The following is a 10,791-nucleotide window of genomic DNA, read 5'->3' as shown; positions in this document are numbered from 1 at the left end:
TGTGTGGCCTCCGGGGCCTCGCAGAGAAATCCTTCGTACAATTCCTTGGCTCTAGAGAACTGCCGCTAGCGTATCGGCTAGTTATATTAGTCTAATTTGTTCTCGCTGCGGAGTCTTGACCCTTTTTTTATTGACTGCAGTACTAATCCATTGGGGCGGCAAAAAAAAGTGGGGAGCGGAGATCACAACGCCACATAAGCCGTTCCTATTCGCCGGCCTTCCCGAAACGACGCGAGATTTGCCTGCTCGCCGTGAAGGGCCCCCCCCCCCAAGTGGCGTTTGCGCATGCGTCTGGCTAATCGTTTTCGCGCGCAAAAGTTTCAAAACGTTATGCCGGGTAATTGGCGACCGAACTTAGCCCTTGGAAAATGCCCGTTACGTTGACCCGATGGATTCAAGTACACGACACCACGTTCTTCGAGATTTTGCAATCAAAACTCCATAAGCTTGTATGGTCTTCCCTTCTTTCTGTTTTTATATTGGCCGAGAACTCCGTGTGAGAGGAGGTTTCAGCGAACCAAGTAGTAAAGGAGTGGGAGTGGGAGAGCCGATCAAAGTTTAAAATAAAGGTGATGAGTTTGATGTGTTTGGGAAGATACTTCTGGGAGCGACATAAATCTGAGGGGCCAAAGGATTGGGGGGGGGGGGTTGGTGACCAACAGAGGATATGGGTATGTATTGTGGGAAGACGGGAAGATTTGAGAGATAAATGAAGGCAATAACTACAGAGAAGTGAGACTAGAAAGTCAGAACTTTTGACAGTAGAAAAAACTCTTCTTAAAATAGTGTGAACCTATGCATGTTTGTAAACAAAGGCAGAAATTCCACACATACAGTCCATGATGTATGTAAGGTGGAAAATTGCTAAGTCCCTAAGGGAGCGGAACAAGGAAGATTCTGAAAACCACAGTCCTGAGCAAGGGCTGAGGTTGGGATTAGGAGGAACAGTCAAGGTAACAAAAGTCAGGAATTTGAGAACTGTCTTGAGGGATCTGACTAATCTGACCTCCTTTCTCTCTTTAGGGTATGTGGGACACCTGCACAAGCATTGGATTTAGCCCTGCAACATCTTAAAGGTACCACCCAACACCTGACATGTCTTCCCCCTTCCAATGGCGTCCCCTGCCCCCTACAACCTCCCACCAACCCCATTCTTTAGCCAGAATGAAATGTGGATTTTATGGAATGAAATGGTGGAATTTAGCTACCAAATTCCTCAGATGTGTCACTGGCACATTGCAAAAGTACATACTTCCCAGTTCACTAGGTATTAGAGTCTATCTTGATATTGGCCGCAATTTTATGCAGCGTAGCCAGTATATATTGATTCTTTGTGTCCTGTCAGGAGTGCAAGGCAGAGGAATGCTGATGGAGTACATACTTTTACTACACCTAACAAAGGAATGGTTGATAGGTAAGCAATATAGCTTCATCTGTAAGAGTAAATATAGAAAGCCACAGGATTGAAGCTAGTAGTGATGGAGAAGGATCCAGGTATGAATGAATATATAGAATGGAAGTACTGCAGTAAAGAGCTAGACATGGTAGTCACCTACCAAGAAGTTCTCCCCAGAGCACTTCATTTCATTTTGGCAGTCTAAAGTATATCCTGGCAGCTGGGCTATATGTGTGGAGTTCATAGGAAAATGCTACAGGAAAAATCAATACATGCAATAAAATAGGATTTCTGGGGTGAAGCCTGGGTGTTTTGTTTTAGGGAGCGGGATCATCTAGCTCCAAGAGACATGACATCTCAGTATGCCATAGAAAGTGTAGAATTGGGAATCAGACTTGGGGTTTGACTTTAGGGTCTTCCAATCACTCTATGTGACTTCTCTGAGCCTTGGTTTCCTTATTTGTAAAATAAGAATAACAGTGCCTATCTCATAGGATTATTGTAATGACAAAATGAGGTACTGTTGAGAAGACTACATGAGTTCTTAGCATAGAAATTGGTATATAGTATTTAGTACATGCCGCCTACCCATTGAATTGTGGATGTTATATGGAGCATAGGTCCATCTATTTTTAGAGAGCCTTAAGACAGGTTCTCTGCCTTTCTTGCACATTAGAATCACCTGGGGAGCTTTAAAAAATCCTAATGCTCAGGCTTCACCCTAGACCAGTTAAATCAGAATCTCTGAGTAGAGCCCAGACATCAGTGTTTTTTTAAAGCTCTCTGTTTTGCAACTAAGGCTGAAGCCAATGCTTTAAGAGTTCCCTCTAAAAGAGGAAAATAAACCTTTGGCTTAAGAACTCCTGATCTGGATGGTTATATATTTGAAAAATTTCTAGAGGAATAAAGGCTAGAGCTTGAGATGGGCAGATGAGTAGGGTATAGTAAGCCATATTCAAACGGAGGCTATGGTGAAAAGAATGGGGTTAGCATAGTGATTTGGAAAGGTCAGTGATGAATTCATTAATATAGGTGCCAGGAATATACAGGATTTGCTGTAGAGATGGAAGACTTTGAGCCTCCCGAGCTGGTCCTTTTATCTAGCACAGGCAACACAGATGATGATGTCTTTGTTGCTTTACCACATGTGAATCTTGAGCCATGAGCAGGGCTGATGGCAGTAGTGAGTTGGGGTGAACTTTTACAGTCTGTTCTGCTCTGTTGGTTGGGGAGGGCATCAAGGCATGATTGAAATGTGTGCATGTGGGTGTTCTTTTCCAATGAGGAGGTGCAGGTGGGAATGTATGTGCCACCAGCCACTGATAATGAAGCTTCTTCCCAAAGGATGTCAGGATTCATGTCACTGCTCTGACCACACACGTGGTTTTGTTGGTACTGACAGATGAGAAAGGTGAGGTTCAAACCTGCCTTTGTAGCCTTTCAGTCAATAGAGTATCACTTGGATGGAACAGAAGTGTCATCTCTGGGTCAAGAATTTCAGCTGTTAAGAGACAAGATGCTTCCTAGTAGGACAACTCTAGTTTCTAGGGATATAAGTAATTCAGAAGTTGAAAACCATACTACTTCATTCACTGGATATCAAGATCCAAATATAATGATAATGGTCAGGAGTATCTTTTGCCACATGGGGTTACCTATCTTTAATGGAGTCCCTTTTCTTGAGAAGCAAGCACGCATGAGTGAGAGACAGAGTCCTCCTGGGACAGGAAGGTACACTGGACAGATTGGTGTCTGTCTTCAATGGTTTTTATGAGTTAGAATGAGCCAGGACTGGAGCCAAATACAAGTGATGCTTCAGGTTCTTGCTGGAGACTGCCAGTACTTTTGCACAGGATGCAAAAGGAGGAAAGAGCTTAGGTCCCCAGATAGAGAAACAAAACAAAACAAAAAAAACCCCAAACTGGTTAAGTCTTTTCTGCTTTGTGGATGTCAAATGCCTATTGGACCTTGTTCAAAAAAATTCATATTGTACCAATATAGGGTTCTGGTCCTACATATAAGGGGTTCCAGTCCATCTTTCTGCCTCTTTTTGGGATATTGGAAATAAAATTCTACATAATTGGTATAGTTCAGCAATGAGACTACTGTCTTTGGACACAAGTGGGCTTTTCTTTTGTATGCAATGTGTTTTTTACTCTATGAAGAGTATTTTGGGTCAGGTGCTAGGAAGCTTGATGTTACAGTGTATCTTCCAAAAACGTGTCTGCCATTATTAGAGCTGCAACCTCCTGGAATACTAAATGGAGTGTCATCCTGGGGATGTGGTAGATAATCTTAAGAATTGAGCAAAGACTTTCCCAAGCCAGAGTTGGCCCAACTGAGACTAGAAAATATCAGTCTGTGCTAGATCCAATCAGTATAGTTTTCTGAATTTCTCAATCAATATTCAGGAGTCCAAGGACTTAAACAGAGAAAGAAGTTGTCAGGGGCTACCAAGATTGGGGATTACTAAAGTGGGTATGGGGAAAAGACAAAGACATTGGTTTGCTCTCATCTCTAGCAAGAGTGTTGGTAAAATGGCTAAATATTGTTGGCTAGGTAAGGAGACAAGGGATTCAGAGACTATGCAGGGGTCAAGTAACTAGAGGTAATGAAGTGGGTGAAGAGCAGATTATGCAGAAGTGAGGAGTAGACTGGGGTAGGAGGATGGGAGACTCGAGATGAGGGAAGCAGGTTGAAAGTTAGAAATAGAAAAACTAAAGGTGGTGACAGTTTAGATAAACTCTTATAAAAGTATGTTAAAATAGGAGTGCTGCCTAATATCCTAAGACAAGATAGCAAAGACAGATTACTGTGGGATTTGTGCAAAATGTAGGAGGGTGAAAACTGATTAGACTACTCTTAAACTATTACCGGTGTCAAGGACATAAAAGAGTCAAGAGTGAAAACTGGAAAAGGGATTTTGAAGAGAATATTTGAATGGAGTTATTGTAGTGCTGTGAGGACTTCATCACTATGGAGGAAAAAAAGTGTTTAAGCCCTTCACTCAAAGACTAGGGAAAGAGGCTTTCAAAGAGACCACTTGGAAAGCTTCCCAGAGTTTAGGGGGACACAATGCACTAATGTCTGTCTTCCACCTGAACAATCTTATAGGCTGAAAGAGAGTTTGCTACTTTGTTAGCGATGGGTTTATATTCCTGAGATTTGTCAGGACAAAGAAGACATGCATGTTTCCTGCAAACTCAGGGAAAAGAGAGAGCCAGCAGGGGGTCAACTCTGGACCTGACCAACATGACCACCCAAATTAATGAATAGGCTTCATTAGGGAAAAACTAAAGATCTTTCTGAAGTTAGAGTAAGTGGCCAGCTGGTTAAAGGAACTGCAGTTGAGAAATTCATAGATATAGAAGTTTGTCCCCCAAAACCCACAAAAGTGCCCATGAGATAAGAAGTCAGCTTTTAATACCTGTGAGGTGCAGAGAAAGTGATGGCAGCTCATAAAGTACCAACAAAGTAAGACTCTTGCTCATCTTACTCTCTAATGATGAAAGGGTTAGAAATTAGAGTGGGTATGATCTGAGGGTTAGACAAATAAGTCAGGAAAAGAGGGAAGTGGCCACACTCTTTTCCTAAATGTAGGCTTTCCTGTCTGCAGCAGGCACAAAGTGGGAGGAGGGAGAAAAGCCTAAACTTTAAGTCAGGTGCCAAATTTTGACTATTGGGCAGGACAGAATATTTTAATTATTAACATCTCTTAACTAAAAGTAACCAGAAAAAGTAATGGTACCACCCACATTTTAATTCAGGGATAGGAGAAGAACCAACACCTACAGGGTGTTTTCAAAGGAACAGTGGAAAATAAAAATTAAGTTGTTTGAGTTAATCCCAAAAGTCATGCTTGTTCAATGTACTGGAACACTGTTGTTGAGTACTTACTTTGTTTTTTAGATCCTAGAGGTATAAAGATGAATTAGATGACATTCCTCCCTGCAAGAACCTAGGAACACAATGCAATATGATATATGCAGTCATAGAAGTAGTATGTGTGAAAATTAAAGTACTATAGTAAAAAGGAAGATGTGAGTAACTTATTTTGGAAGGGTGGGGAGTGGGAGAGACGTAGAACTATAGACAAGATAAAACTGAGCAGGGTTTGAGAGAGGAGTAGACGTTCACAAGGTGAACAAGGCAGAGAAGCTGTGTGTCAAGTCTAAGCCTAGAGGCATGAAACAGCATGGTGTATATACGGGAACACTACACGCAGTGTGACGGGCGTGTGTTTAGTGGGTGATTAAAATGGAAGTCATAGGTGGTGAGAAGTTTAGACTGGAGCTGTTGGCAGGCTCACCTGGAGAGTTAATGGAAGTTTAGAAACAGATACACTAAGTTGCTAGTCATTTCATCCATCAATCCTTCTTCCTTCTCCTTGCCTTTACCTCTTATAAAATTTGCCAAGAGCCCCTTTTTAGAGAGTGCTGGGAAGGTGATATGGGAACTCTTTTTCCATCCCAGTACCCCCAGCTCTGTATCCGACCTAGGCTGGGTCAAACAGACTCTGCCTCCTGAGAGTTTAGAAGCAGAACATTGAGAGACTAGGTCATTTTGACAGAAGCATTGAATTTCTAAGGATCTGTAAATTTTAGATCCAAGGCTGCCATTTAGGGTCAGCCATTTGGGGGCCAGTAATACAATGGGGAACAAAAAAACTAGCTGAACTCTCAGGAGTAGCTGGTGAATGCAGCTAATGAGGAGAGAGAGCTGAAGACAGTAGGCTACGTGGCCTCAGACAGAAAGAGATGGAGTAAGTGGCTTTCTTGGTCTGTTTCAGTCCCATCTGAAAGGCCACCATTTTTTGTTCTTAAGTTCCCTGCACTTTCTTTGAGTCCTTATAATAAATCCATCTCCACTTAAGTGGCTTTCTTTTTTCTTGAGACAACTGTGTTATGTAACTAATTGTGTTTCCCCCTTCCTAATGTTCTTGTCTTAATAAAACCACATATCTTCCACATCAGAGACATACATATATGTAGCAAGGACACTTACTTAACTCACTACAGTTCAGATATCTCATGAAAATGTAAGTCCCTTATTTTGTCTAGAGTTTTCACCTGTGTATTAGTTATCTATTACTACATAACAAAATATCCCACAGTTAGGTCTGGGCGCAGGGCCAGGCGTTGTGGCTCACGCCTGTAACCCCAGCACTTTGGGAGGCCGAGAGAGAAGGATCAGTTGAGCCCAGGAGTTCAAGACTAGCCTGAGCAACATAATGAGACCCTGTCTCTACAAAAAATTAAAAAATTATCTGGGTATGGTGTTGTGTGCCTGTAGTCCCAACTACTTGAGAGGCTGAGGCAGGAGGATCGCTTGAGCTCAGAAGTTTAAGGTTACAGTGAGCTATGATGATGCTACTGCACTTTAGCCCAGGTAACAGAGCGAGACCCTGTCTCAAAAAAAAAAAAAAAAAAACCCAAAAAACAAAAAACCATAGTTTAGTAACTTAAAACAATAATCATCCCAACAGAGCTTATAAAACAAAAACAAAAAAAATTTTTTAAATAATAAACATTATACAATAGTTTCTGTGGATCAAGAATTTGGGAGCAGCTTAGCTGAGCCATCTGGCTTGGGATCTCTCACAAAGCTGTAGTCAGGATGTTGGTTAGGGCTGCAATCACTGGACTGGGGCAGGAGGATCTGCTTCCAAGGCAGCTCACACTCCTGGTTGTCTAGTTGATGAGAAGCCTTGGTTTTCTACATGTGGGCCTCTTCACAGGCAGTTTGAGTGACCTTATGACATGGTGGCTGGCTTACTCCAGAATAAGCAATCCAAGAGGGTGACAGCCAGGTAAAAACTGTCATTATGATCTTGCCTCAGAGGTTATATACAGTCACTTCTGGCATATTCTATAATATTTATTAGAAATAAGTAATTAAGTCTGGTACACATTCAAGGGGAGGTGGATTAAGCTTCACCATTTGAAGGGAGGCATATCAAAGAATTTGTGGAGATATTTTAAAACCACCAAAACCTAACAGGTTACAGAAAAAAAACCCAAAGTGTACAGTCCAGTTGCAAATGTAGTTCAGTTTCATTCAGTTCTTTTAAATAGTATAAATCTCCTATGGATAAAAATGTTTCATCTTTCATAATACCTCCCAAGGAGGTCCTGTCATCTTCTCTGAAGATGACATCCATTTGTAGGGGACCAGGGGATAACATACACATTCTTGAGGCATTGCTGAGAGAGATGGTACCTCCTGGCTTCAGTCTGGACCTAGAGTGTGCACTGACTGGTGCCTTCAGATGTCTAGCACGATACCCCTTGTCTGCCGATCACTGAATCACTGGGGAACGTACTGTCCTGCGATGCTGATGCGGAAGCCTGCAGCTAGTGAATGCATGGCCCATCTTTGGCTTCAGGCAAATCTCCCAGGGAATATTGACCACCTCCCCTTGCAGACCCAGCTTCCCCTTGGCCCCTGCTATGGAGTCACCTTGCCTTGGCCGTGGTAGGCCCACTGGCTGTTAGTTCAGCATCCAAGCTTGAAGGGAACCGGACAGGCTTAGATAATTGATTGCCCTATCTCTGTCTAACCATGCTATTGGGGACTTGCCATTCGAGGAATGAGGTATGAGAAGCTCGGGTAGTGATCCCTAAAGGGGAGTAAAGGCAGAGATCCCTTGCCCTGAACGTTCCTTTCAACACAGAAATAACGCGTTGTGGTAGGCAGCCTTTTTATTTCATGACGTTGACTTTTTGATGAGTCCAAGCTGTTTCTCTAGCAGAATAGTCTACATTCTAGATTTGGCTAATTATTTCCTCATGATGTCTTATAACTTGTTTCTCTAACTCCTGCTTTTTTTATTTTTTATTTATTTATTTATTTTTTTTGAGACAGAGTCTCGCTTTGTTGCCGGGGCTAGAGTGAGTGCCGTGGCATCAGCCTAGCTCACAGCAACCTCAAACTCCTGGGCTTAAGCGATCCTACTGCCTCAGCCTCCCGGGTAGCTGGGACTACAGGCATGCGCCACCATGCCCGGCTAATTTTTTCTATATATATTTTAGTTGGCCAGATAATTTCTTTCTATTTTTAGTAGAGACGGGGTCTCGCTCTTGCTCAGGCTGGTCTCGAGCTCCTGACCTTGAGCGATCCACCCGCCTCGGCCTCCCAGAGTGCTAGGATTACAGACGTGAGCCACCGCACCTGGCCTTTTTTTATTTTTTAAAACTGGATATTATGTGTAAATATTTTATTGGATTCAGGTTAAAGATTTTTCAAAAGAATACTTCATCAGTGAGTGAAGCTGAGTAGGTGACATTGCTTCATGTTAGACACACAATTTCAGTGTGTCTCACTATTAATGATGCTAAGGTTGGTCATTTGGTTTAAGTTGGTAACGCCGCCTCCCAGTCTCTCCATTGAAAAAGGACATTTTTCCCTTTGCAGTTTATAAGTAATCTACATACAACCTGTTCTCTGACAACTTCCATCTGATGGTGTGAACATCCATTGTGATCTTTGCCTGAATCAGTTATTTCCCTGGGGACTGCAAAAATGTTGTTCTTACTATAATATTCTGTATTTATTAACTGGCATTCTTCTGTAAAGAAGAGCTTTCTTTTAAGAAAACTATTTTAATGAATTTCTCAGTGGACAATTGGATAGTGGTTTGCTTTTAATTTTGTTTAAAGCAATTAGAAAGCTCCTGATTTTTAAAAGGATTTGTTACCCAATTATTGGAGCCATTTACTTTCTCAGTATTATCCTCAATATTTCCAGTTATTACTTTGTTTGGTTGCTGGGAGGTTTGTAAATTCAGACAATGAATTTGAGGTAAAGGTTGGGGAGAGACTTGCCAATCTATGGTAAAATGGAAGAAAAACTAGGTGGGAACAAGGAAACAATATGACATCCATTACATCTTGACTGCACCAGTTCTCAGGAAAAGCAGTTTCAGAAAACATACTTGTGGAAGTAGAGAATCTAGAAATTAGTTCCCATAAAACTGCATGTTCTAGAGCCCCTTGGAAAGTTTTTGCATGAAGATGCAGCTGTATGGTACAGAGCACTGAGCAGTCTTCCAGGGTTGGTTGATGACAAGCCAAGGGCAGAATTAAAGGAATTTAGAGAATGGCTTTCAAAACAGTAGCCTGGATTTCAAGTCTATTGTCTTGGTCCTATTTTGAATTTCAGGAGCTGAATATTAATGCCTTCTTTTTTTTTTTTTCCATTCCTTTTATTTTTCTTTCTTTCTTTCTTTCTTTTTTTTTTTTTTTTGAGACAAGGTCTCACTCTGTTGTTGCCCAGGCAGTGGTTCAATCATAGCTCACTGTAGCCTCGAACTCCTGGGCTCAAGCAATCCATCTGCCTCAGCCTCCCAAGTAGCTAGAACTACAGACACGTGCTACCACACCCAGCTGAGTTTTTAAAAAATTTTTTGTAGAGATGAGGTCTCACTATGTTGCCCAAGCTAGTCTCAAACTCCTGGGCTCAAGTGATCCTTCCACTTTGGCCTCCCAAAGTGCTAGGATTGCAGGCGTGAGCCACTGTACCTGGCCTTCATTCTTTTTCTAAATAATGCTACACTCCCTATTCCCAGGGCAAATGGATTCCTCAGGCAGAAGAGAAAAAAATCACCTTAATCATTTTCAAAACATTACCCCAATAACACAAGTATTGTAGGGTATTATGGGTTTGAGTGAAAGACTAAGTCTCTTTATCTTTTTCTAATAGTCAGGAATAAGTTTGGTGATTACAAATTTAATATATTTTAAACAGAATTAGTATATTATATGATATGTTCTATAACCATCCTTAATATTTTGTATTATGACTCCTTGTGAAATTATTTTTCATATTTTATCATTAAGCCATAGGTATACATGTATTCATCCTAAAAAGAATGAATAATTTGGTCATTTTTTCCTCTCAAAGAATTAAAAGCAATATTTGTGATTTCTCCTGTCAAAGGGCCATAGTAGTAAATCACAACACATTAAATTGACCAGTTATTTTAGTCTAGTCCATTATTCATGATACAGAATACTATAGTACAGTGTGTCTGCTCTGGAGTCAGAGTACATGATTCCCAATCCTAGCTCCCACGCTGTCTGTAACTGCTTTGGGCACATTATCGTTCTTGGGCCTCAGTTTCCTCATCTGTAAAACAGAATGTTGTTAATAGTACTCATCTCATTGGGTTGACAGGAGGATTAAATGATATCATGTATGTAAATACTTGGCACAAATTAAATATTAGTTTTCTTTTTGTTGTTGTTATTGACAAGAGAGGAGACGATATCCAAGTCACTAGCCTGCTCACTCTTAAGAATATGAATATGTTCTTCAAACATATCCAGCATTCTTGAGAAATGACTTTCCGGAGAGTGGCAAGTGTTAGAATTAAGAGTTGAATTTCTCCTAGTCTT

At 41.2% G+C, this 10,791-nt stretch overlaps 1 protein-coding gene across 1 annotated transcript in view; it reads left to right on the top strand.

Moving 5' to 3' along the window:
* Positions 1–358: 358 nt before the first annotated feature.
* GPR19 (G protein-coupled receptor 19) overlaps positions 359–10,791 on the top strand; it is a 37,729-nt gene continuing 27,296 nt past the window's right edge. Inside the window, exons 1-2 of the mRNA XM_069491058.1 lie at positions 359–449; positions 1,024–1,076. The gene's annotated coding sequence lies outside the window, so the exon portion shown is untranslated. The remainder of the gene's footprint in view (positions 450–1,023; positions 1,077–10,791) is intronic.

This window comes from Eulemur rufifrons, chromosome 16, assembly GCF_041146395.1.
Source record: "Eulemur rufifrons isolate Redbay chromosome 16, OSU_ERuf_1, whole genome shotgun sequence".
NCBI lineage: Eukaryota > Metazoa > Chordata > Mammalia > Primates > Lemuridae > Eulemur > Eulemur rufifrons.
This window is presented reverse-complemented; position numbering and strand designations above follow the sequence as displayed.